This window comes from Canis lupus, chromosome 23, assembly GCF_003254725.2.
Source record: "Canis lupus dingo isolate Sandy chromosome 23, ASM325472v2, whole genome shotgun sequence".
Taxonomy (NCBI): Eukaryota; Metazoa; Chordata; class Mammalia; order Carnivora; family Canidae; genus Canis; species Canis lupus.
Genome location: NC_064265.1, coordinates 12,812,230 through 12,839,983, shown reverse-complemented (window position 1 = coordinate 12,839,983; position 27,754 = coordinate 12,812,230). Strand labels below are relative to the sequence as shown.

General features: G+C 41.6%; 1 protein-coding gene and 1 pseudogene across 2 annotated transcripts in view; one reads left to right on the top strand and one right to left on the bottom strand.

The window, feature by feature from the left end:
- OSBPL10 (oxysterol binding protein like 10) overlaps nucleotides 1–27,754 on the bottom strand; it is a 296,485-nt gene that overhangs the window by 251,912 nt on the left and 16,819 nt on the right. The window lies entirely within an intron of this gene.
- On the top strand, nucleotides 24,473–24,988 carry LOC112668672 (ATP synthase subunit ATP5MJ, mitochondrial-like; annotated as a pseudogene).

Here is a 27,754-nt window from a genome sequence, read left to right as displayed (position 1 = left end):
TGAATGTACACAATTATCAAAGCTCATCAACCAAATTGGCCAATGACTAAGATCTGGCCATTTTACTGTATGTGATTATACCTCAAATAGATTTATTGATTTTTTGATTTATGTTTAAAGCTAACCAGAGTGAAATTGCTAAAATTAAAATCTAAGCAAGTTATTTCCCTGCTCAAGTTTTTTTCTGAGAATCCCATGACTACATGGCAAACGCCTTTGAAATGCCATATCTACTTACCTTCCAACATCCACCCTTATCCTTCTTCTCACACCTTTCCTCAGGGGCTATACCACTCTCACACTGAAGTTCTTATATTTTCCCAAGCAGATGATGTCCTCTTTCACCTCTGGACCCCTGTGATTAACCCTTGAAGTGGCCAACTCCTGTCTTTCAAGACCCGGTGTGGGTGTTCCTTCCTGCAGGAAGTCTTCCCAATCTCCCCAACACTGCATCAGGGATGTCCCCTGGGTTCCTACAACATCCTGTGCTTACTGATACCATAACCCCCTTTACCCAGAAATGTACTTGTCCACCTGTTCCAGCAGAACATAAACCCCATGAGGACAGGGCCTACGAGCTACTCACTCTGGAGGTGCCCAGAGTTCCTGTTCGTTTGATAGGTGAATGAAATACTCAAAAACGGTTTTCTCCTCCAGATAAACATACAAGGCCAGAAACTTACAATATCAATATTTAAGGAAAAATAACTTCAAAAAGAGAAAAAGGTAAATATTTTATAGTTAATACTTCAGTAACCACACAAACACAGGACATGGTATTATATCAAGACGTGCTGCAAACAAAAAGGGGAAAAAAGTAAAACAGATTCGGCTAGCTCTTATTCTAAAACTGAAGATAAAAGGAAACGAAGTCATCTTGGGTAAATAAATAAATCTCAGGAAAGGCATACTGAGCAAAGAGAAGACTCTGATGAATATGAAAGTGGTCACTTCTTCAGTTGATTTTAGGGCAGCTGAGAGTTAAGTCCAACAAACCTCTCTGAACTGTGTAAATTCCAACCAAAGCAGCAAGGAGCCAGCAATGATCTGGAAATGTACCAAAAGTTCAAAAGCATCAAGTCTAGACACCTCAAATTCCCCTGAGACGGATCTGGCAGCTTGCCTATGGCCAAGATCCCTGCTGACCCCAATTTCTCACTTTCCATCATCATTTTTTGGATGGATTACTAAGAAGTTAACTTTAAGAAAAGCAATTTCAGCCACCATCTTTCACATCTCAGGGGGGCACCACCCGTCCTTTGCAAGGGAAAGAAATGGACTAGCATTAAATCACAAGTGAAATGAATTCCTTAAATACCAGGAAGCAGAGACTATAAGTAAAGCTCTTCCTTTAGCACTTCTTGCTGCCAAATGAATTCCCAAAGCAAAAAAGTGCTGGCTGTATTTATTCAAGTGCTATCTGATTTGCCAGAACTTCTGAATATTCCAGAAGTATTATCAGCTGCTGGTTATCAGCAACGCTTCTCTTTCTTCCTCCTTCCTCCCAGTCAAGATCTTTGTCTGGCCCAATATTAAAAGTGACACATTTCCCTTTATAATTTCTTTTAAATTATAGATGCCTATGCCTCCTTAACACTCCTGGCCCCAATATCAATATCTGAGTGTGGTACCCTAAATCTTCAAAATGACACACTTACAGGGCAGGCCTATTTGTGAGGTAAAACTGAAAAGCAAAAACGGTGACAAACTAAAAAGTGGCCACCACTGTCATTCAAACATGCACTGTGTCACACAGTATCAAAGAGCAAATACACATCACAACTGGCTAACTCACAGTTTTGTTCCGTTTTCCATTTTTTTAATTGTGATTATTACATACATGTAACAAAATGTGCCATTTAACTATTTTTAGGTGTGCAAATAGGGGAAATTAGTTACACACGCACTGTTGCACAATCATCATTACTATATGCTTCCAAAACTTTTTTATCATCCCAAACAGCAATAACTCTCATTCCCCCTGTTCCCAGGCCACAGAAGCCTCTGGCCCACTCTCTGTCTATATGAATTTCATATAACTGCCATCATGCTATTTATCTTTTGTGACTGGCTTATTTAACTTAGTAGAGTTTTTCTAAGATTCATTCATGTTATAGCACATGTGAGAACTTCATTCCTTTGTGTGGTAAACAGAATTGCACTGTGTGGATACCACATTCTGTTCATCCATTCATCTGTGGGATTGATCCCTGATTTTTTTTCCACTTTGGTACTCTTGTGAATAATGCTCCAATGAACACCAGCATACAAGGGTCTGAAGGTCTGAATCTGTTTTTAATTCTTTTGAGTTTACACCTAGGAATGGAACTGCTGGGTCATGTAACACAATTTCTGATAAAGTCCATTTAATAGTTTAAAAGGAAAAAAATTTTTAATATTTTTCCTGATTATAAAAGTAATGCATGTTCATTGTGGAAAACTCTGAAAAACAATTATACTGCCCAAAGAAAACCACTGTTAGTATTTTAGAATAGTCCCTTCAAATCTTACTGTCTAGTTACATGCATACACACCATCAGACACACATGGATGTTTTACTTGAAATGAGCTTTTTTCCCCTTACCATTATATCAAGAGCATTAATTCCACTGTCATTAAATGTTCTTAAGAAACATCACTTAAGGAGTGTCTGAGTGGTTCAGTAGGTTAAGCATCTGCCTTCAGCTCAAGTCATGATTTCAGGGCTCTGGGATGAGCACCACATAGAGCTCTCTGCTCAGTGAGGGGGTCTGCTTCTCCTTCTGCCCCTCCCCCCACTCGTGCCTTTTTTTTTCCCCCCTCTCTCTCTCAAATAAATAAATAAAATCTTAAAAAAAAAAAAAAAAAAAAAAACAGGGAACAAGCCACATTAACAAAGGAGACTCAGGAGTCACCTCAGGAAGAGAAGATTCCTCAAATTTCCCTCCCTTGCCAGTCAAGGGGGTGTCAAATTCCCACCACAGGACTTCTGGTCCAACATCACAGCCCCCAACCACAGGCACCAACAACCATGAGTCTCAGCATCACCAAAGACATGCTCAGGGGACACCATCTGAACCACAGCCTCCAAATGATGGTCAGTAGAAGACAAAGGATCCAGCCTTCAAGTCCATTAGTCCATGGAGCTTGGCCAGAACAGGATTTTGCTTTTTGCTTTTATTTTGGGTTTGGGGTTTTTTTTTTTGTTTTTTGCTTGTATGTTTGGCCTTTTTTTTGTTTTGTTTTGAATTAAATGCCATTCTTTAAAACAGCAACAACAACACAAGAGCTGCTCATAAAAATCCATTATCTCTGGTTCCTCTTGAACTATCTGAGGATCACAACACTGGGTGCACACTCACCAACCACACGGCGACAACAGGCTAGGGCCGAGAGGCAGCTGCCTGTCACATGCACGTGTTCTGGTCTCCATGGTCCCACCTTCTCAAATGCTCAGGCCACGGAGGCAGGGGCAGCAGCCTTTGGCCACCGAGCTTGCAGTTTTTCTTACACCCTTGTTCCCCATGAGGGCCTGGGCCCTGCAAACCATTTGCGCTTGTGACCCTTGGCCTGAGATGAATAATGTGTTATGAACAAAAATACGGTCATTTTTCAAATGTCTGCAGGTCCTGCTGTGACTAATAAAACCCAAACTACTTAGAAGCATCACTCAATTCACACTTGCCATCAGGGATTTCCTGAGACAACAGACACTATTAAGTGCTATTAAACAGAGGGTGGGGACTCAAAATTTTCATTTAACTCTCAACAAAAAAAGATGAGAAACCTTTCAATTAAGAAATTTTTTCAGGGCACCTGGGTAGCTCAGTCAGTTAAGCATCTGCCTTTAGCACAGGTCATGATCTCAGGGTCCTGGGTTTGAGCCCCACATCAGGCTTCCTGCTTGGTAGGAAGTCTACTTCTCCCTCTCCCTCCGCCTGCCGCTTCCCTTGCTTGTGCTCTCTCTGTGTCAAATAAATGAATAAAATGCTTGTGCTCTCTCTCTATGTGTCAAATAAATGAATAAAATCTTTTTAAAAAATAACAATTTTTCCAAGTTTTTGGTTTGTTTTTGTTTTTACTTCCTACCGACCCTGTACAAAAAAACATCACCAGGCTTCCTACTCCTGTCACTGCCTCAGCCACCACAGGCAGGTGGAAGGAGCTGCTGGGTGGTTAGATACGGGGACACAGGCTAGACCACCTACAGTGGTAACAGCACCTCCCTTAAGCCTCTATCAAAGGACAGGGCATCAGCCTGGCTGAGGAGAAGAAACAGGAAGCAAGGATCCAAGTCAAGGGGCAATACAGTGCCATTTTTAGTAGGGCCTGGATTGGGTTTGGAGGTCCTGGGAGATCACCTAAGAGCTCTGAGGAACAACATACACTTTGGGAAGTTCACCAAGGATGGCGTGGAAGATGGCCTAGAAGAGGAGGAGCTGGGGTCAGGGAGGAGAGTAGGAGGAGGACTGTGGGAATCCAGGCCAGGCTGACCAAACTCAAAAGGCAGGGAAGGCAGTCACAGTGAGACGCTCAAGAGAGAATGAGACAACAGGAATGAAAATGAGTCACAGAATTTCTGGCTCCAGCAACTTGGTGGACGTCAGAGTCATCTGGGCAAGACAAGAAGCACGGGAGGGAGAGCAACAGGAGAAGGGCGAGAGTGAACGGGGAGACAGAGCCCAGGGCCCCGTGTGCCTGCTGAGTGTGGCGGATCTCAGCACAGCCTCGGCCAACTTTCCCGCCCCCATCCGTGGATCCAGGCTGTCCACCAGCACCTAGCACAGCACCAAAGCTTGAGGCACCTTCCTTCACCCTACTCACTCACCAAGGGCAGCATCACCGGCATCACTGAGAGTGAGACACTGAGTGCTGTCTTCCCCACAAAGGCAGAAGCATGGCAGTTTGTTTTGAAGTAATCTCTACCCCCAACGTGGGGCTCGAACTCACACCCTCAAGATGAAGAGTCACATGCTCCACCGACTGAGCCAGCCAGGCGCTCCCCTCCTGCTTATGGGCAGCTGTCCAAGTTCCCACTGCCAGATCCTGCACCAGCCTCAGAGGTCCCCTCCCAGCCCCTCTGCCTCTGGACATGCCACCTTCCCTCACTCAGATATTCTTTTGACAAACACTGCCCATTATGTGCTGGACACAGGCCACGGTGTTAGGAGACATGGTGGAAGCCTAAAGACAAACGGTATGTGAAAGAAGCCCTCAAAAGAACCCAACAGGGCAGGGACAATTCATATATAAACCCTCTACATACTGAGCAGTGTGTGACAGACCAGAGGAGAGAAAACGGAATGTCTTGCAGTCATGTTCCCTAGAGGAGACTGACGTGGGGAATCCTGTGCAAACGAGTGCTTGAGAGAGTGCTGCTCTCAGGAGAACCTTGTAACAAGTGAGGGAAGCTGCATAAGAAAGGAAAAGATGGGGGTGGAGAATAGTCCAACCTCCTTGGATCCCACAGAGAGTTCTGGAGTGCAGTGCCCTATAGGCTTTGTGCAGCCAGGACGCAAAAGGCTAGGTTTCACACCCCCCACCACTGACATCAACGATGACAGTCACTGGTTACGGGCCCCTCCAGGGTGGAGAGTGAGATACTGCCTCCCAGTCTTCTCTGGGCTAGGGCGCTCCCATCTGGCAAGGCAGGCTTCCGGTGAAACACCCAGGTGTGAGCCTTTAGCACTAAGTCTGCAGTAGCTGAAGACTGAAGACTGGGGGCAGTGGCCAGGGAAAGGACCATCCAGGCAGGGGGCCAGTAACATCTGTACAGAATCCATTCCAGAAGTCCATGAGAGCAACATGGAGGTAGGGTAAGAGAGAGGGGTCATTCTTCATTAAGAATCTTTCCATCGGGGCAGCCCCGGTGGCTCAGTGGTTTAGCGCCGCCTTCAGCCCAGGTAGTGATCCTGGAGACCCGGGATCGAGTCCCACATCGGGCTCCTTGCATGGAGCCTGTTTCTCCCTCTGCCTGTGTCTCTGTCTCTCTCTCTCTGTGTGTCTCTAATAAATAAATAAAATCTTTAAAAAAAAAAAAAAAAGAATCTTTCCATCATGGGGCACCTGTGTGGTTCACTCAGTTAAGCGTCTGCCTTCAGCTCAGGTCATGATCCCAGGGTCCTGGGATCAAGCCCCACATCAGGCTCCATGCTCAGCAGGGAGTTTGCTTCTCCTTCTTCCCCTGCTCATGCTCTCTCTCTCTCTGCCTCTGGCTCAAATAAATAAATAAAATTAAAAGAAAAAAAAAGAAGGAGGAGGAGGAGGAAGAGGAGAAAATCTTTCCATCTTTTCACATCCCTGGAAACTGTCCAGATTAAAAAACACCTCCACAAGGTAGCTGAGCACCTCGGAAAAGCCTTAGGTATGGAGTACAACTTTATCACCCAGACTGAAGGCTCACCTCCCAAGCACTGGGTTTATCGTTCCCCGTCACAAACAACAGTGTGCAGTTCCACCTCCCTTCTGCCCAGCAGCCCTCTAGCCTCAGAGCAAACCTCCATGACCGCACTTGAGCAATAAATGGGCAGGCATCCTCAGCCATAGAAATGACAACATCCCTCCAATTTTTATGGTGCTTTTTATGTTCACTTTATAAAGTTTCATGTTTTACTTTCCAGATTTCATTGTGTGTTCTCAATGTGCCCCAGGAGTGTAGCTAAACAGTTTTAATTTTCCAAGAAGTATTTCTCTGCCTCTCTTTTCCACTAAAGCATGCCTAAGAAATTGGAAAAGGCCTCCAAAGCAAGTTTTCTGTGCAGCATGTACAATCTGGTCCAAGGCATCCAAGCAGGAATTAACCTAAGGAAGTTCTTCCAGCATAAGAGCTGAAGCCCCCACCACCTGTCTTCACGTATTTAGAGGATACATCTACGGCAATACAGAGCTGAATAAGCAAATTCCAAAGTAACAAGATTAACCTTGTAATAAAAAGCTATCTGATTCTTCAGGGTAGAGAGAGAAGGTAATTGGTAAGATGCCAGAGAAATTCTGAATCACCAACCAGGCCCAAAAGGAAATAAAATGCTCAAATCAATTAACTCATTAATTATGATTTACTCTTTGATTAAACTCACATATGAAGTTTCTGACAATACTAGGCTGTGTGGGAGGAGGGAAAGTGCTCCAGGTTGGTTTCTTAATCAATGCAAACCTGCCTCAACTGTCAGTCCTAAAATGGACACACCCATGATTTCATGAAGAAAAGCACCAATTGGGGCACCTGGCTGGCTCAGCCAGTAGAGTGTGTGACTCTTGATCCCAGGGTTCTGTGTTTGAGCCCCATATTGGGTGTAGAGATTACTTAAAAATAAAAATCTTTAAAAAAAAAAGGCACCTATCAACTGAAAAAAAAAAAAAAAAACAGTAAACTAAAGGTTAAAAGAGCAACAAGTGGGCAGCCTGGGTGGCTCAGTGGTTTAGCGCCGCCTTCAGCCCACGGCGTGATCCTGGAGACCTGGGATCGAGTCCCACGTCGGGCTCCCTGCCTGGAACCTGCTTCTCCCTCTGCCTGTGTCTTTGCCTCTCTCTCTCTCTTCTCTCTCTGTATAACATGAATAAATAAATAAAATATTTAATAAATAAATAAATAAATAAATAAATAAATAAATAAATAAGCAACAAGTAACCTTGACAGGGTACCTTGCTGTACCAGAACTATGTGAGGAGCTAGATGCTTACAGTCCTCTCCATTCTCTTGAAAATACTGTGCAGTACAGGAAATATTAAAGAATACTGGATCCATACTTCATACCTCGGACACAAAAGTCCAGATTAAAGATTTAAAGTAAAATTCTGAAACTTCCAGCAGAAAATACAGACTACCTTTTTATCTAACCATAAAAGAAAATACTGAAATCCTACCATATTAAAATGAAGAACTTCCTGACCTGAGATCCTATCTATAGATTGACTTGGTTTGAATCAGCGCTGGGAGCTGCTCTCAGTGAAAAATCTGAGTTGTCAGTTGTGCTGTGTGTTGAAGTAGCGATCTGAGAGTTAGCAATTTTTTTGAAAGAGGTCTCAGTTGGGAAATCGTACTTAGGTTTGCTTGTGTTGCTTTCCCAAGCATCTGAGATGGGCCTGCCAGGAGTCATAGCTGTTTCTGTCAGTGAATGGAGCAGCTGTCAGGAGTGGGAAGCATAATAAAGATAATGTAAAAATAAATAAGAATTTGTTTTTCAAAAGCATCACAAATAAAATAAAATGACAAACTATGAACTAAGAAAAGATATCTGTAACACACATATACCCAACAAAGGGTAAGTATTCAGAATATATAAAGAACTCCTACAAACTAATGTGGAAAAGATAAATAACCTAATAAATAGGCAAAAACAGACAAGCTGGAATTTCACAAAAGGGAAGAGAAAATGACCATTAAAAATATAAAGAGCCTTTCTTTCCCATAATCAGGGATACACAGACTAAAGCACCAATGACATACTACTTATATCCACTAGCCTGGTAAAATGAAGAAATCTAACAACACCCAAACACCAAAAGGTGTAGAACAGTGAGAATGCTTACACTCACCTGGTAGACATTAAACTGGTGCATCCACTTTAAGGATACATCTACGGCAAAACAAGTTAACGTTCTCTCATGAAATTGAGCATCCAAATACCCTAAAATCCCAAAATTCCACTTCTCTATATACATCATCAAGAAATTCTTGCACATGTGCACTGAGAGTCATGCACAAGCAGGTGCATAGTAGCAGCACTGCTCACAGCAGGAAAAGTTAAACAATCTAAATGCTCAGCACCAGGGCAGCCCCAGTGGCTCAGGGGTTTAGTGCCACCTTCGGCTCAGGGGGTGACCCGGGATCGAGTCCCATGTCGGGCTCCCTGCATGGAGCCTGCTTCTCCCTCTGCCTGTGTCTCTGCCTCCCTCTCTCTCTCCCTCTCTCTCTCTCTCTCTCTCTCTCATGAATAAATGTGTCTCTCATGAATAAATAAAATCTTTAAAAAAAAGGGCAATTTAATAAATTAATTAATTAATACTCAGCACCAGGATAAATAATTGGTAGCATATTCACACAATGGAGTGTTATATACCTTTGAAAATGAATACACTGTAGTCATTAAGCACAACAGGGATAAATTTTCATTAGTGTAACGAGTAAAGAAAAAAAACACAACGGCAGAAAACTATATAGAACATATTTTTTTAAATATATACAAATGAAAATTAAATCGGGACACCTGGGTGGCTTAGTGGTTGAGCGTCTGTCTTCAGCTTAGGGCATGATCCTGGGGTCCAGGATTGAGTCCTACATCAGGCTCCCTGCAAGGAGCCTGCTTCTCCCTCTGCCCTTCTCCTTCTCTCTCATGAATAAATAAAATCTTTTTTAAAAATGAAAACTAAATCATATTTTGTTTAGAGATATATATTTTTAAACACTTATTATAATCTATATTATTATTTATAAAAAGGCAAAGGAATGATGAACTCAAAATTCAGAAATTAAATGGTAACCTTAAAGGGGAGGGTTACTGATATGGAGAACACACAGGTAGATGAGCCACTAGTGGTTTTATTATCCTTCCTAGGTTGAGTGATGAGCCTATTCATTCTTCTTATGTTTACAACATGTATATAATTGCATATATTCTTTTGTATAAACCAAATATTAGATTTTTAAAAGGTAAGAAAAAATGAGTTCATCTATTCATTCTGACAGCATAAAGTTACAAAAACGGGGGCGCCTGGGTGGCCCAGTCAGTTAAGCATCTGCCTTCTGCTCCGGTCATGATCCTGGGATCCTGGGTTCAATTCCAGCACATCTGGCTCCCTGCTTAGTGGGGAGTCTCCTTCTCCCTCTGTCCCTTCTCACCACTCCTGTGTACTCTCTCTCTGTTCTCTTTCTCTCAAATAAATAATTTTTTTTCAAAAACTTACAAAAATGGGGCACCTGAATGGTTCAGTCAGTTAAGCATCTGCTTTTGGCTCAGGTCATGATCCCAGGGTCCTAGGATGGAGCCCCTCGTAGGGCTCCCTGCTTAGTGATGAATCTGCTTCTCCTCTGCCCCTCCTTCTGCTCGTGCTTTCTCTCTCTCTCTCAAATAAATGAATAAAATATTTTTTAAAAATTTACAAAAATTAAAAAATAAAATTTACAAAAATCAAAATAATAAATGATTTTTTTATTACATTGAGTTAAGTATTATAATTCTCATTTTACTGATGAGGAAACAATTTTAGAAAGGTAGGGTAACTTTCATACATTAAGTTAGGTGAAAATGACAAAGCTGGGTTCTAAATTAACTTGAAAACCCATGCTTAAGGAGATTTTGCCATTTGTGATGATATGGATGGACCTAGAAGGTCTTATGCTAAGTGAAATAAGTCAGAGAAAGACAAATACCATATGATTTCACTCATGTGTGGAATCTAAAAACCAACCAAACAAACATACAGACTCTTAAACATAGAGAACTAGTGGTTGCCAGAGGGGAAGCAGGGGTTGAGGGGGAAATGGGTGAAATAGGCAAAGAGGATTAAGAAACTTCGACTTATAAAATAACTAATGTCATGAAAATAACAAATGCAGTATACAGAACAGTCAATAATACTGTAATAACGTTTTATGGTGACTACACATATTGTGGTGAGCACTGAGTGATATATAGATAGAAATGTCAAATCAATATATTGTGCACCTGAAACTAATATAACATTGTATGTCAATTACACTTCAATAATTTTTAAAAATTGAATACTGTGGGGAAAAAAAACATGCTTTTAATAGTATGCTATCCTGTTAACGTTAACACCGGGGGCGGGGAAATAAAAATAATTCACAAGATTCTGGAATCTCTGCCCAAAACCCCTTTGATGTGCAACTATTTCACAGAACTCCTCAGGCCTTCCATGAGTGGTGGGAAATAAACATTATTTATTCAGAATTTCTTAGCTCTAAAGTCATAAATTTATTTACATCTTCTTCTAGTAAGCAAAAATACAAAAAAACAAAATGCTTTAAAATTCAATGAGATTTGCAATGTATAGAAAACCTAAGACAAAGCATTTTATTTCATTTTGCACATGCAAATAAGGATGCTGGTACAAAATGAAAAAATCATGTTTTAATGTACAATAGGTGGGGTGAGAAACAGCTTTGCTCAGTGAAGCACATCTTCAAGTGATTCAGTACTTGGTTCCAGATCCTTCTTTTCCTTCTGGCTTTCAGCTGTAGGGTTTCTTTCACTTCCCCCAGGGAGCCCATGCTTGCTCTCATAGCTCTAGGTCTTAACTAGATGGTATATCCTCCAGCAAGAGTTCCCTGCACATATCACTGGGAGACAAGTCCGGACTCGTCCAGAGCCCTGGCTACACCATGAAAGCACTCACCATGCTACAGCCTAGCTGCCCACCCACTATGTCTCCTTCCCAGTCCCTCAGCTCCTAGGCAGGGCTCACCAACAACATGCCCCAGGAGACTTCTGGCCACTGTATGGCACAAGATCAGCGACTCTGAGAGAAGGAATGTTATCTTTTCCACTGTGTGAAATCCATTCACATAAAAGCATCACAGGGAACACAGAATAATGGGAAGAATGTGGCATCTGCAATCAGATGGACCTATATGAACATGTCCACTCTTCAATATCAGTTTGCCTGCCTAAAATTAGGAGAGTACTAGAACCTGCCTGCCTTGGAAGGTTATTAGCATTCATGGGATACCGTGTGTGAAAATGGGTCCCGAAGGCACCAAATCGGTGATCTTAAACTGTGGCTTGAGAACTGCCTGGGGAAAGGGGCCCACATTCTGGTTCAACTGGTCCAGCGTGGAACCTGGTGGTGCTGTTTTGGTAATATCTCCCCAATCTTTCTAATGTGCAGGCACGTTCCAGAACTTCTGCATAGGACAGAGACAAGGAAGGAAATAGCACCCAGGGAGCCTTGCTGCGTCTAATTCTTGGCTGCCACACGTTATGTTATTGAAGAATCGACCCCAGTGGATTGGTATTGCCTCCCTATGATCGGGAAATGGTCATTCTTTCTCAACCCTCCTCTTTCTCCCCTTCAGGCATGTCATTCACCTTCACCAAAGATCTACTTTAAACTTTCAGACCAAGTCCCTAAACATAAATATGTTCAATGGGGTATATGAGAGAGACAGACAAACAGATGGAGGAGGAGGAGGAAGGGGCAAGGAAGGGAGGGAAGGAAGAACTGAGAAAAGCAAGACTCCTTTTTCAAACATCAGAGAATTTCATAGCTGCAAAGTCCCAGCTAATTCATTTACAGAAAAGGAAAAGAGCTGTTTCTAGCCAACGAGTCCTCTATTTCTAGCATGAACTCAGCCCAAAGGAAAGCCAACAACAGAAACGCTAGGACAGGGCTGAATTCATCCCTCTTTTAGGCCTCAAATGATTCAGTGTTTCAGGTGCCTATGCACTGGCCCTCTGACTTCTCACGCATGGTAACTCTCACTCACATGAGACCAGAAAGGGAGCAGAAATGGGTCAAAAGAGATGGCTTGCCCTGGCCCAGATGCCAAAGATCGGGACGGGAACAGAATTAAATGGTCTCTAAGCCCCTTTAACTCTAAATGTCTACAAAGAGCCTTTGTGCATTGATAGCATTAGGCAGGAAAAGATAAAGAAGAACAATGTCCAAGCTCCACAAGGATGGCAAATGGATCTGACTTTTTCTCAATGATCAGGACAATTTTAAAGCCAACTGTCACAGCAATTAAAAAAAAAAAAATCAATGACTGAAAGATGTGATTACATGGATGAATCTCAAAATGTTATGTTGACTAGAAGAAGCCAGATACTAATGCTCTATACCTTGATGAGAGTTTGGGTGACAGGTGTATGCAGTTCTCAAAACTCAGCAAGTGCACATTTATGATTTATGCATTTCATTGTGAAATTTTACATCAAGAGAAAAAACTGCAAGTAACTTAATGGTATTTGTCAACAATATGCATGCTAAAATATTTATGAGGAAGTGCACCCATGTCGACATTTTACCATAAAATGTATAAAGAAAAAAATGGGTTGACGGATGTGTTGATGGAAAAATATGTAATAAAACACGTAGAACAGAATGTTAATCATAGAGTCCAGGTTACAGACATGTGGCAGTCACTGTACAATTCTCTCCACTTTCCTGTATGTTTGAAATTTTTCATGATAAAATGTTCAGGGGGCAGCAGGGAAAATGAGGCATGCAGGGGGTGGGAAAGATAAGCTAACTCCTAAGAAAAAGCCTAGAAGCCACTTAAACCCTTAAACTAAGGGTCTAAGGTAACTGTGAGTTGCTCAGACAAAAAGGAAAGAGAAAGATGGCAAAATCGAACATAACTGTAGTAATTTGGGAGACAACTACTCTATGACAGAGTGCATGGTAGACAGTCACATATTATCTGATTTTACCACCCCAGTCTCCCGACAAGGTAGGCATATCCCTATTTTATAGATAAACAGACTGAAACTCAGAATGGTAGTCACTGTGGTTATACACTGGCCAGGATTTGAAAGAGACTTTTTTAAGCTTCAAAATTCCAATACTGCAAAGCATCATGAGCCCAGCACTTCTTCCATCATATCGAGAACAGTGCCAAGGGCATGGGCATGGCACAGTGGTCACTCCGACCCAGCATGCCACCTGTCACACAGTGGGCAGCCAAGCCACCCTCCTGTAACAGCATTGACGATTGCACTGGATCCCAGGCACTTACTTCTCCTCACAACCCTCACGAGTCTCTTATACTCAGTCCCCTACCCTCTGCTCTCATCACCAGGGGTTTATTTTTTATTATTATTATTTTTAAAGATTTTATTAATTTATTCATTCATGAGAGACAGAGAGAGAGGCAGAGACATAGGCAGCGGGAGTAGCAGGACCCTAGGATCACAACCTGAGCCAAAGGCAAATGCTCAACCACTAAGCCACCAGCTGCCCACCTCCCCCCACCAGGGGTTTAGCCATCACCTCTGTGTGTAAACCTTAGTCACAAACATTCCAAAGTGGCTCATTCAGCACAATCCAACAATGTTCCAGCCCATGCCTCCCCAACACAGACTCCCTTGCAGCTAGATTCTTCAAGCAGACACACATGCGAAACCAGAAAGGCAACAACAGGGGGTAACAGCCACAGGCTGGGTGTGTGATTCCTTGGAGCAGCTGCAGAACAGGGTTTAGTGTTTTGCTGGTACCAGGGCAGATGTGAGTTAGAACCACATTAGGGTAGGGAATGGGCTGGAGACAGGCTATGTGGTTGCTGAGCATGTGGCACCGAAGCTCTGTTTTCCCAGAAATACAGTCAAACTCCAGTGAATCCCCTGCTGCATAGGCTGCTTCAAAAGAATCTTCTGTCTGCAACTAAGATCCTATGTATGAGGTCTTCTAAGCAGCTCTGATCCCACCTGCTAAGTTATGCGCTACACAGTGGCCTGCTGGACAAAAAACTTCCTAGCACAGATATGAGCTTCCCCCTTTCCATATCAGAGGAAGGACACAGAAGGACGACAAAAGTAGGGAGAACTGGGCAGCCCCGGTGGCGCAGCGGTTTAGCGCCGCCTGCAGCCCGGGGCGTGATCTGGAGACCCTGGATCGAGTCCCGCGTCAGGCTCTCTTCATGGAGCCTGCTTCTCCCTCTGCCTGTGTCTCTGCCTCTCTCTCTCTCTCTCCGCATCTCTATGAATAAATAAATAAAAAATCTTTAAAAAAAAAAAAGTAGGGAGAACATATTACAGTCCATCACCTTCTCTCAATAAATGCACAATCAAGCAGGAAAGCAAATCTAGAACAGCCTTTCAAATGTCCAGGCAAGAGGGACAAGAGAACACAAAGAAATGAAGGCCTTTCAAAGACCTCTGCATTAGACCCTGGATTTGGAATAAAGCAGGTCAGTTTTAGAGGCCATCCCTGGCAGGCTAATCTCATTCAAAAACCATGTTGCTACAGTGGCCTGGGGACAGCACAATGATGTATGAAGACATACGCGTTTTTTTGTTTTTTGTTTTTTGTTTTTTTAATATCAGACCTTACACAGAGAAATAATTATTTTTGTTCCCTCCAAAAGAAATACCTTCAGAGGCTCCTGGCTGATTGTCATGACCCACACTCTTTAGCTCAGCTGAGACAAATCCATTTCCTCTGAACATGGTTATAAGATCTGGAAAGAGCCAAAAGCAACTCAGAGCCACGGGCAGAGGCCAAGGCGAGGGAGTTGAGCTGGCTAATACCATTTTTAGTCAAAAATGAGGTAAGACTAGGAAGCAGGCAGACTTCTTTTTCGCGGCGGCTTGTAACTTATTCAGAAGGCAATTCCAAAAAAAGAGCTTCAAAATATTTTGAGCAGTGATAACACCATTGTGGAAAAGAATCTTGCCATTCTTGGATACACATATTTGGAAATTCCTGTTCAGAAAAGTACATCTTGAGAGTCACATTGTATAGAATGAGATTGAAGATCTGTTTCTTGGTTTGTTGCATAGACCCCAAACAAGAAGGAAAAAATTAAAACTCTGCTCTGAGGGGTGCTTAGCAGGCTCAGTCGGTTGAGTGTCTACCTTTGGCTCAGGTCATGATCCTGGGTCCTGGGATTGAGCCCTACGTGGGGTCCCTGCTTACCAGGAAGTCTGCTTCTCCCTCTCCAGCTCCCCCCTACTTGGGCTCTCTAATAAATCAATAAAACCTTTAAAAAACTGAACAAAAACTCTGCTTTGGTCTAGCCTCTGTGGCCATGGGCAAGGGTGTAGTAACTCTCATGCTGGCCTGAAATCCTGGGAACTGCAACATTAACTTAGAGCTAAAGAAAGGTTTGCCTATGAATAGCCAATTACCTGATTGACTTTAGCCCTGGCCTAATTTCTTCCCATAGTTAGTCTAGGTATTGCCATTTTACAGGGCTTAAGAGTGAATTATAGCTAAATTTTTTAAGCAAATCACTTTTTCACTAACAATGGTATTGTATTTATTTGTTGTTTACTTGTTTTTAAAGGTTTTATTTATTTAATTGAGAGAGAGAGAGAGAGAGGGAGCATGGGTGGGGGGAGAGGCAGAGGGAGAGAGAGAAGCAGACTCCCCGCTGAGCAGGGAGCCAGACATGGGGCTGATCCCAGGACCCTGAGATCATGACCTGAGGCAGACCCTTAATGGACTGAGACACCCAGGTGCTCGCATTTATTTTTTAATACAGACGACACAATATTACATTAGGTTTCAAGTGTATAATAGTGATTCAACTTCTCTATATACTATGCTGTGCTCCCAAGTGTAGCTGTCTATCACTGCACAACACTATCATAATATTATTGATTAGATTCCCTATGCTGTGCCTTTTATTCCCATGACTTATTCATTCCATAATTGGAAGCCTGGATCTCACACTCCCCTTCACCCATTTTACCCATCCCCTAAGCCCCTTTGGCTGGCAACCGTCAGGTTCCTTTCTCTGTATTTATAAAACTAATCCTATTTTTTGTTTGTTTATTCATTTGCTTTTTGAATTTCACATATGAGTGACATCATACAGTATTTATCTTTTTCAGTCTGACTTATTTCACTCAGTGTGATACCCTAAGTTCATCCATGTTGTCACAAATGAATTATAACTCTAATATTGAAAAAGTCAGAAACACTGTTCCTCACAAATCAGTCCTTAAAAATATCTTCCCTGGGCAGCCCCGGTGGCTCAGCGGTTTAGCGCTGCCTTGGGTCCAGGGCGTGATGCTGGAGACCACGGATCGAGTCCCACGTCAGGCTCCCTGCATGAAACCTGCTTCTCCCTCTGCCTGTGTCTCTGCCTCTCTCTCTCTCTCTGTCTCTCATGAATAAATAAATAAAATAAATAAATAAAATAAATAGAAATATCTTCCCTGATGAATCTAGTTTGTATCTTTTTTAGGCCTCACTGATCCCAATGTACTAACAATTGTCAGATACGTGAGTACATTATGATCTTTAATAATACCAACTGGTATATACGGACACTGGGGCTTTGCAAAAGTACATATACAGGAGGACAGGACTCAAAAGAAATGTACAAAAAGGAAAACACAGTTGTGTTAAGAATGGTGGGATTAGAGGCCATTTTTTTCACCAACGAACCCTTTATTGGTTTTTTTTTCCAAACCCTTTATTGTTATAGCAACTGAAAAATTATTGGAAGATAATACAAAAGCATCTTTCCCACCACAGATGCTAAATCTCAACTGCGATCTTTATGTTTCAAGTACTGGATTCTTTTCTTCATCACCCACAGAAGCTAAGGGTGTTTTAATCTTGTTTTCCAAAAATCCACTAAACCAGGGGTCAGCAAATGATGGCCCAGGGGCCAAAGATCCAGCCCACCACTTGTTTTTGTAAATAAAGTTTTACTGGAGTACAGTCATGTCAATTTGTTCACATACTGTCTATGGCAGTTTCCTTGCTACAACAGCAGAGTTTAAATTATTTACTATCTGGCCCTTTACAGAAAATGTTTGCTGATTCTCTACTAAACCAAAGTTAGTATCTACTACAGCACATGAAAAGCTCATCAATGCACCATGGCAAGTGTTCCCCAAAGGTTAAATACCATCTCTAAAGGGTCGGGTCCTTAAAAAAAAAACCACTTTCAGTAACTATGGTCCAAAAGAGAGCAGTTCTGAGGGAGTAGAGGAGTGTGCAAGGGAAATCAACAAATTACATTTGCCAACAAGCCAAGGTCCAGGCTAGAACTTCTCCCAAGCAACTGAAGAACTCAGGAATGCCAGGTAATCCTACCCACTGCGCACCTACCTGTTTAAATCCACAAGTCCACGATTACCTAGCTGCAAATAACTCCCCCAAATACACTTCAGAGAGTATAAATTTTTGAATATAACATCCCAGGGTATCTTTGTAATGTTTAAGTGAAAGCAACAGTATCTACAAAGGTCCTTGTGAGAAATATGCAGCAAATCAATTTAGATATTCTACAATCTGAGTTAATCCAGATCATTAGACAATTGTGCACCTGGACTACACTGTATTCCCAGGCAGTCCCTTTACCCCACTGCTCCCACATTTTCTTTTCTATGTTGGCCTTCAACATACCGCTGTTATAGAGGCTAAACATTTTGTAACGGTCGGTAATTTTCTTAAAGCACATGTGTTAGAAAGTTTGCTTAAATCTGCAACCTAATTTTCTACCCTTATTTTTCCCCTCACCAATCTTTTCTACCTATTTTTAGCTTATTTCATATGGCTATATTTTTACATTGTGGTGGTTACCTCAAGTCACTTTTGCTAATAAGGTAGATTTTAAAGCAGGAATTAAAGTTAAATGAAAATGGGGCACCTGGGTGGTTCAGTTGGTTGGGCATCTGCCTTTGGCTCAGGTCATGATCCCAGGGTCCTGGGATGGAGCCCCACATTGGGCTCCCTGCCGGGGGCCGGGGGCAGGGGCCGGTGTAAGGAGGGGGGTGGGAAGGTCTGCGTCTCCCTCTCCCTCTGCCCCTGCCCTCTGCTCATGCTCTCTCACTCACACTATCTTGAATCTTTTTTAAAAATTAAATTAATATGCACAAAACATTTGGAGGGGAAAAAAAGACTACTATATAGAACAGTTTGAGCTCAGAGCAAAATCAATCAGAATTAGAGTTCCCCTATATCCCCTGCACTATCCTCCACCATCACAGCCTCCTTATTATATTTTAAATTAGAAAAATTGCATCTGCCTACCAAAGTAAAGCTCAGAGAGCCAGTCTTCTGGCCTCTCAGAAGTCATTTTTTTCCCCAAAAGCCTTCCCAGGCTCCCTGGCTAGTACAAATCCCCAAATTCAGGCTCTCCCATGCCTTATTTAGTGGCTTATGACACAGTCTCGCCAGGGAAGGCGCCCATGGGGTACATGTTTCTTCAGAGGTGCTCAGTATGTGATGGCTGAGCCAAACAATGGATTTGCATTGGCCTCAGAATTTGGTTTTTATGGACCTGCTCAGAAATATTCTTCTTGGGGTGAGTTCCACAAGAAGAATATAAAACGGCTCTGGCAAATGAAGAAACAAAGCTCTGGCTTCTTGATTAAACAGGAACAGAGGGAGGTGCCCCAAGGCATTTATTAACTATGAGTGGTTTACACCAATTTTCAGGCAGCTTTCTCATACAAGGAGGCTGTGTTCTAACTCTATGTGGGTGAGTTTTTTGGACCTTGAAATGTATTTTTCTTTCAAAAGGAAGAATAATGATTAAAGAGGATGGATCGTGTGAAAAGAAAGAGAACAGGTAATTCTCCCCAGGTGGTGAGCAGCACTGAGAGTGGGAGCACAGAGCGGAAGCCGGGCTGGTGGCTTTGAGGGAGACGCGGGGCACAGGAAGCTGGGAATGTTCCAGGATGCTCATTTGGTTGCTGAGCTGGTGAAAGGGCAGACAGACAGAAGAGCCCACTCCTACTTGGAAATGGATAGTTCTGCTAGGGAGGGCCTGCAGTAGGCAAACGAGCTTGTCTGGTTGAATGGTTTGATGGTGGCCATTCTAGCCTTGCTTCCTCATTTAGGTCAGTTGGATCTGAGTAAGGAATTTAGTCAGCCAACATATTTAAACTGGTTTCCCCTATTGCGTCTCATTTCCATAGTCTGTTTATAATCCTAATTGATGCAAATGCTCTTGTTATGTTGAATGTGAACTGAGTGCAGCATTCTGATTTGTTTAATTTTACATCATGTTGTCAAGCATGGGGAGGATAGTGGAGGATCTGAATGACAGAGTAGGGCTGATCCCAGCCTTATTTTATGTGGTACCTTTAACATCCTGCGATACAGGGAGAAAGTAATATATATATATAAACTTTATTTTTTTAAGATTGTATTTATTTATTCATTAGAGACACAGAGAAAGGCAGAGACACAGGCAGAGAGAGAAGCAGACTCCCTGCAGGGAGCCCGATGCAGGACTCGATCCCAGGACCCTGGGATCACAACCAGAACCAAAGGCAGATGCTCAACCACTGAGCCACCCAGGTGCCCAGAAACTACCTTTAATTAGAAGGTTAAAAAAACCCAAAACAAGTTCAGGTAGGGACCTCTGAGGCTCCCTATTTGCAGGATCCCTGGATCTTGAGCTGTTTATTGTTCATGGAAGCTTTTTTGTCTAATTTCTTAAACATTCACCACAGTGCTAAGATGGTCCTCTCTGCTGCAGGAAGTTTGAAAGAACAGTTCACAGTAAAACACAGCAGAACTCAGGAGGGAGAGTTATATGTTCTTAACTGCATTTGAGAGGACTTGAATTTGAATAGCACTGTGGCCACATGTCACAGCTCAGTAATAATCCTAACATTTTTCCCTATATCCTTTTTCTGAAAGCATTTTCCAAAATAAATAACAATTGCTTAACAGTAAAAGAGAGGGAGAAGCTACATTTCCTCTCCCTTCATACATTTTCCTTCATAGGGGGTTATTTGAGGGGCCCCAAGATGAACTTGCCCAACCCTCATTTTACAGGTGAGGAAACAGCCACGAAGAGTTAATTCAAAGTTGATGGTGGTTAGAACAAGAAACAGGATCTCTGCTCCTTAGATAGTTTTGGAAAAACTCCAGAAAAGTAATGGCTAAATTCCGTCTTGATACCCTGCGGTTCTGTTATATAGCGAAGAAAATCCACACTGGCTTCTCATTATCTGGCTGATGTCCGGAGATTCACTTGATGTTCTGGTTTATTTATTAGTTGTTTTGAGTGAGGGAGAAAACCTTCAAAATGCACAGAGAGCTATTCTTGAACCCTGTGTTCCTGGGGTATTAAAAGATTGTGTTTTAGGATATCTTATCTCCGAGTCTGATGCTAATTTCCTCTAACACGTGGCAAAGAAACTCAGTTTCGTAGTTGCTTCCAGTAACCCAACTTGTTACTATTTCATTTTCCAGGTTGTGAATAAAGAACCAGCCCTTAGGACAGTTTCTAATCTGCCAGTAGATAGCACATTTCTATGATGCCGCTAAAACAGAAGATGCACTTGTAAAGTCAGGAAGGCAGCTAGCTCAATTTGATTACCCTGCATTAAAAATGTGAGACTTTCTTCTGTGGGCTGAGGTCCTAGCAGTTCTTTAGGACAGAATGTGCTTCGATGGCTTGGGAGAAGTTCTAGCCTGAACTTTGTCTTGTTGACAAACGCAGCCTGTTTGTTTCCCTTGTATACTCCACTACTAAGGCTCTGCTATTTGGGGCTATAAATACTGAAGGTGTCTTTTAGGATCCTAGCCTCCAAGCGATTGTATTTGATGTTTGGGGGACACTTCCTACGGTGTGCTGATGAGTGAATATTACACAGAGACCATCCCATTTTTGTCAAGAGAGCATCTGTGACAAGCCAAAAACTATGTTCAACACTTGAAATCTAAGTCAGTGAGACTTCCTGAGTTTTTAAAGTAACAGTTTTTGTTATGAAAATGTAATCTAAAATGAAGATATTTTGAAATTATTACCTTGGAAACAGTTTTTGACTCATTTTTCCATAATAGTCTATTTTCTTAAAGAAAGAGAATACAGTACTAATAATGTTTGGGGAGGCTGGGAATTATTAATGTCTTCTGTTTTCTCTTTAGTCTTTCCTGAGTTTTCCAAGTTTTCTCTAAAGAACATGAAATAATACCTCTATGACTAGAAAAAAATAAGTTATTAAAACAGAGGATAACTTTAAAAAGGCAATGGTTTTTATATTTAGAAAAAGAGGTAAGTCATCAAATTATATACTGAAAATAGTATACCTACCTGTTTGTTAATTATGCATCCATAAAGTTAATTTTATTTATTTATTTTTTTTTAAGGAGCACCTGGCTGGCTCAGTTGGTAGAGCACACAATTCTTAATCTCAGAGTTGTGAATTCAAGCCCTACACTGGGCATGGAATCTACTTAAAAAAAAAAAAAAAAAAAGTTCTTTAAAAACTCTCAGAGTTCTTAAATTTTATTTTAAACAGTGTATATTATTATGTATAAGTTATAATCTTTAGGCAAAGTTAATTTGTGTAAACCAGCAGATGTTGCTGTTAAATTCCTACATGCTTCTTTTCAAGATAATTTATTAAATCTAAGTTCTAGAATACTGGTGCCACCAATTTTAGATTTGGGTCCTGTAGCCTACTATTACTAAAAGGTGGCAGGTATAATTCTATAGAATAGACAGTTTGCTAAACAAATAGTTAACAAAGTTATTGTTTAATGATACAGAGTTTCAGATGGTGATGGTTTCTCAAAAATGTGGATGTACTTATGCCACTGAACTGCACACTTAAAAAGGGTTAAAATCATCAATTTTATATATTTTACCACGATCAAAGTAACTTTAGCTTCTACCTAAACACTTTTGGGGAGAGACTTCATACTTTCTAAATCAGAACCAGTACAGGAGAAATACCTGACCCCTCAGGGTGCCTTTACCAGCAAGAAGTCTAAAATTAGGGCTTCAATTTCTTCCATTACAGTAATTGTAATGCAAAGTCCCTGAGATGAAACTTCTCCACACTGAGTGATTTTCACGAAGTCCAGAGGCATAAAGGCATGTCTGGAGAAGCAAATCCAAATCTGCCAGGTGCCAGGCCCCTGTGCAATGGGAAAAGCCGACTCCAAAGTCACTGCTGCTTTGACTTCATTCATTCAAACAAATATTTATTGAGTACCCACTCTGTGCCAAGCACTGTGCTAGAACTTAAGTCTACAACCTGTTCCCCTGGATGCTACTGTACAATAACCTGCTCTCAAACTACTTCATTATTGGGCAATTTGAAATAACATTACAGGACATGGTGGGACTTGTGTTTCTCAAAGGAGTGTTTTCTTGTTTCTTATTTTTTAATTTGTACTTTGAAATGATTCAAACTTGCAGAAGAATTGCAAGAATATTACAAAGAACTCCAGGAATATCCCTCCACCCAGATTCCACCATTACTAGTATTTCCACACATCTGATTTATCCTGTGCGTGCTCTTTCTCTTTCCCTCACCTTCCTCCCCTTTAGCTCCTCCCATCCATCCACACCCATCCAGCTCCGTCTTCCTCTCTCCTTACACACTTTTTCCAGAACCATTTGTTAGTGAGTTGTAGACATCCCGTTTTATCCCTAAATATCTCATTGTGCATTTTCGAAGCACAAGGACATTCTCTTATGTAACCACAGTACAATTATCAATCTCTGGTAGTTTCACACAGATTCAATAATACTACCTTTGATAAAGTCCATACTCAAATGTTGCCAATTATCCAAATGGTGCCTGGGTTTTATTTTAAGATTTACTGATTTTTCGGGGGAGGGGGAGCACAAGCAGGAGGGCCAGAGGGAGGAGAAAGAATCTCAAGCAGACTCTATGCTGAGCATGGAGCCCAACACAGGGCTGGATATGGGGCTCGATCTCACAACCTAAGATCACAACCTGAGATCACAACCTAAGCCAAAAGTAAAAGTTGGATGCTTAAACAACTGCACCCAGGTGCTCCATGGGTTTTTAAATACCAATTGTAAGGTCCCTCCTCAACCACCCAATGGACTGACAGCACCTCTGGAGACCCAGCTCATTCCCTTGCTTTTCACAGGACCCTTCCTATAAGACTCCAGGCAGAAGGAAATCCTCATTATTTTAAACTCCTTCCCCTATGATTTAATGAAGCTGACAGCTATAGCTGCCTCACATTCAACCTGACTTCTCCATGATATGATTTAGCCCTATTTCCTTTTGTTCCAGTCACTGAAAATCTCTAGATAAAAATATTGTCTTGTAAAATTCTATGGCACCACCTTCCATACCCTCTCAATTAGAACCTGCTCAAATCTGTGGGACTCTTCTGCTCAGCACCCCTCTTGGCATCTTCAACATAAAGCAGTATTTCTCAACCATTTTATCATTATCAGTCCCTGAAGGAGCATTTTTAGACAATTTTTCAGTAGCACCACCCAAATAAAATAGAAGATGTTTTCTATATCTTAGATAGCACCCTCAATGAAATTAATATAAGATACATTTATATACTGTATCTATATCTGTCCTTTATACACAAAAAGAGTAAGACATTTTTACCATCACCACTCCAGGAATCAGGTTTTTTGCCCCACTGAGAACGCATGGTGTAAAATGGCTCACAACCTGGGCTGGAGGTAAATAGGACAGAGAGTTGGGGCACCTGGCTGTCCGTTAAGCATCTGCCTTTGGTTCGGGTAATAATCTCAGGGTCCTAGGATCAAGCTCTGCATGGCCTCCCAATCAGCACAAAGTCTGCTTGTCCCTCTCCGTCTGTCCCTCCCCCAGCTAGAGTGCTCACTGTCTCGCTCTCTCTCTCTCAAGTAAATAAATAAAATCTTTTTAAAAAATCAATTACAGGGCAGCCCGGGTGGCTCAGCGGTTTAGTGCCTGCCTTTGGCCCGTGGCGTGATCCTGGAGATCCGGGATCGAGTCCCACATCAGGCTCCCTGCATAGAGCCTGTTTCTCCCTCTGCCTGTGTCTCTGCCTCTCTGTCTTTCATGAATGGATGAATAAAAAAAAAATCTTAAAAAATCAATTACGGTGGTGGTGGTGTCGCAGCAGCCTGAGCCAGGGGTATTGCGTCAAGATGCTTCAAAACCTTATTAAAAATGTTTGGGTCCCCATGAAGCCCTACTATACCCAAGCTTACCAGAAGATTTGATTAGGAATGGGGTTGATGAGTGTCATCATTTATAAAATCAGGAGTGCTGATAAAAGAAGTAAAGCTCTGAAAGCCTCAAGTCCTGCCCCTGCTCATGGTCATCATTAACCAGCTCAGAGAACACATGAGATGGAACGTCAGTCTGGCTGTAAATCTCAGCAGGTTCTGTTAGCCGGGAACACGGAGCCACCACGTACACATGTACACATGTTGTGTCTACTGTGGCGTGAATAAACGTTAATTGTGAGGTGCGATAGATAGATATAGATAGATAGATAGATAGATAGATAGATAGATAGATAGATAGAAATTAAAAAATCAATTACATTGGAAAAAAAATTGGAGCACCTGGCTGGGTCAGTGGAGCATGCAACTCATGATCTTGGGGTTATGGGTTCAAGCCCCACATTGGGTGCAGAGATTACTTAAAAATAAAATCTTTAAGAACATTCAGGTGGTTCAATCAGTTAAGCAACCAACTCTTGATTTCGGCTCAGGTCAGGAGATCTGGCCTGCATTGATTGGGCTCTGTGTTCAGCCGGGAGCCTACCTACCTTTCTTCCTCTCCTTCTGCCCCTCCCCCCACTCATGCTTTCTCTCAAATAAATCTTTTACAAAATAAGTAAATAAAAAAATTAAATCTTTAAAAAGAAAAAAAACAATAAAGGCGATCAATGAAAGAAAAAAGCTGGTTCTTAATAAGATCAATAAATTGATAAACCTCTAGTAAAACTAAGAGAAAAGATATATATCGTCAGGGCTCCTGGGTGGCTCAGTGGTTGAGCATCTGTCTGCCTTGTGCTCAGGGCCTGATCCCAGGCCTGGGATAGAGTCCCGCATCAGGCTCCCCAAAGGGAGCCTGCTTCTCCCTCTGCCTGTCTCTCTACCTCTCTCTGTGTGTCTCTCATGAATAAATAAATAAAATCTTTAAAAATATATATATATTACCAATATCAGAAAAAGCAAAGATGAGTATCACTAGAGGTCTCAAATGTATTAAAAAGGTAATAAGGGAATACTTTAAGCAACTCTACTATAAATTTGACAATTCTAGGAAATGGGCCAATTCATCAAAAAACATGAATTACCAAAACATGCCTAAGATGCAACAGATAAGAGAAATAGCCTTATAACTATTTTAAAAATTGACTTTGTAGTTAAAAACCTTTCCAAAAAGAAATCTCCAGGCCAGATGGTTTCCCTGGTGATTTCTACCAAATATTTAAAGAAGAAATAACACCAACTCTACACAATTTTTTCCATAAAATATAACAGGAAGGACACTGCCCAACTCATTTTAAGGCCAGCACTAACCTGATACCAAAACCAGACAAAGACGATGTAAGAAAACGACAAACAGATATCTCTCAGAGACAGATGCAAAAATTCTTAACAAAATATTAACTGGCTGAACCTAGCAACATAAAGAAAGAAGAACATGCCATAACCAAGGAAGGCTTATCCCTGGATAGCAGCCTTGTTTCAAAATTCAAAAATCAGGCAGTACAATCTACCACAGTCATAGATGAAAGCAGGGATCAGTAAAGGGCCACACAGTAAACACATCAATCTTTGCTGGCCACAAAGTCTCTGTCTCAACCACTCAACTTTGTCACTGTCCAGTGAAAGCAGACATAGACAATGCGTAAGCAAATGGGCATGGGGGTGGCTCAGTAACACCTTATTTACAAAAGCAACAGCAGAGCCTTTTATAATAAAAACACTCAACAGACTAGAAATAGAAGGAAGCCACTGCCACATAATAAAGGTCATTTACAGTCAGTCCACAGCTAATATCATAATCCACAGTAAAAGGTTGAAACCTTTTCTTTTCAGATCAGGAACAAGGCAAGGATGCTCACTCTTGCTTTTTATTCAGCAGAGTATTAGAAGACACAGCCAGGAGTGCCTGGGTGGCTTAGTGGGTTAAGCAGCTCAGGTCATGATCTTAGGGTCCTGGGATCCAGCCCCACATCAGACTCCCTTGCTCAGTAGAAAGTCTGCTGCTCCCACTTCCTCATTTACTCTCTCTCTCTAATAAATAAAAGTTTTAAAAGAATAAAAAGTAAAAAAAAAAAAAGGTTGTCCTAGCCAGAGCAATCACACTAGAAAAAGAAGACATTAATTGAAAGAGAGAAGTACAATTATCTGTTTGAAAATAATATGATCATATGTATAGACCCCCTAAACGTTCCACATACAAAAAGCTGTTAGAACTAGTCAACGAATTTAGCAAAGCTGCAGGATACAGAATCAACACTCAAAAATCAGTTTTGTTTGTATACACTAGAAATGAACATTGGCAAAAGGAAATTAAGAAAACAATTCCAAAAAAGAGGCAGTATTCTCTTGGACATCAGCTTAGCAACATATTTATGGATATGTCTCCTCAGGCAAGAAAAACAAAAGCAAAAATAAACTATTGGGACTGCCCTAAAGTAAAAAGCTTTTGCACAGCAAAGGGCACCATCAACAAGGTAAACAAAGCAACCAATGAATGGAAGATATTTACAAATGATGTATCTGATAAGAGGTTAGTATCCAAAATATATAAAGAACTTATGTAACTCAACACCAAAAAACCACCAAATAATAGGATTTAAAAATGGGCAGAAGACCTGAATAGACATTTTTCCAAAGAAGACATCCAGATGGCCAAGAGACACATAAAAAGATGCTCCACATCACTCAACATCAGGAAAATGCAAATCAAAACCACGAGATTTCACCTCAAACCAGTCATAATGTCTAGTATCAAAAAGACAAGAAATAGGGATCCCTGTGTGGCTCAGAGGTTTGGTGTCTGCCTTCAGCCCAGGACGTGGTCCTGGAAGCCTGGGATCGAATCCCATATCGGGCTCCCGATGTGGAGTCTGCTTCTCCCTCTGCCTGTGTCTCTGCCTCTCTCTCTCTCTGTGTCTCTCGTGAATGAGTGAATAAAATCTTTAAAAAAAAAAAAAAGACAAAAAACAAGTGTTGGAGAAGATATAGAGAAAAGGGAACCCTTGTGTACTGTTGGTGGCAATTTTTATACCAGTACAATCACTGTGGAAAACAGTATGGAGGTTTCCTTAAAAATTAAAAATAGAGACACTCTATGATCCACTAGTTCCCCTATTGAGTAGTTACGAAAAAACACAAAAGCACTAATCTGGAAAGATATACGCACCCCTATCCTTA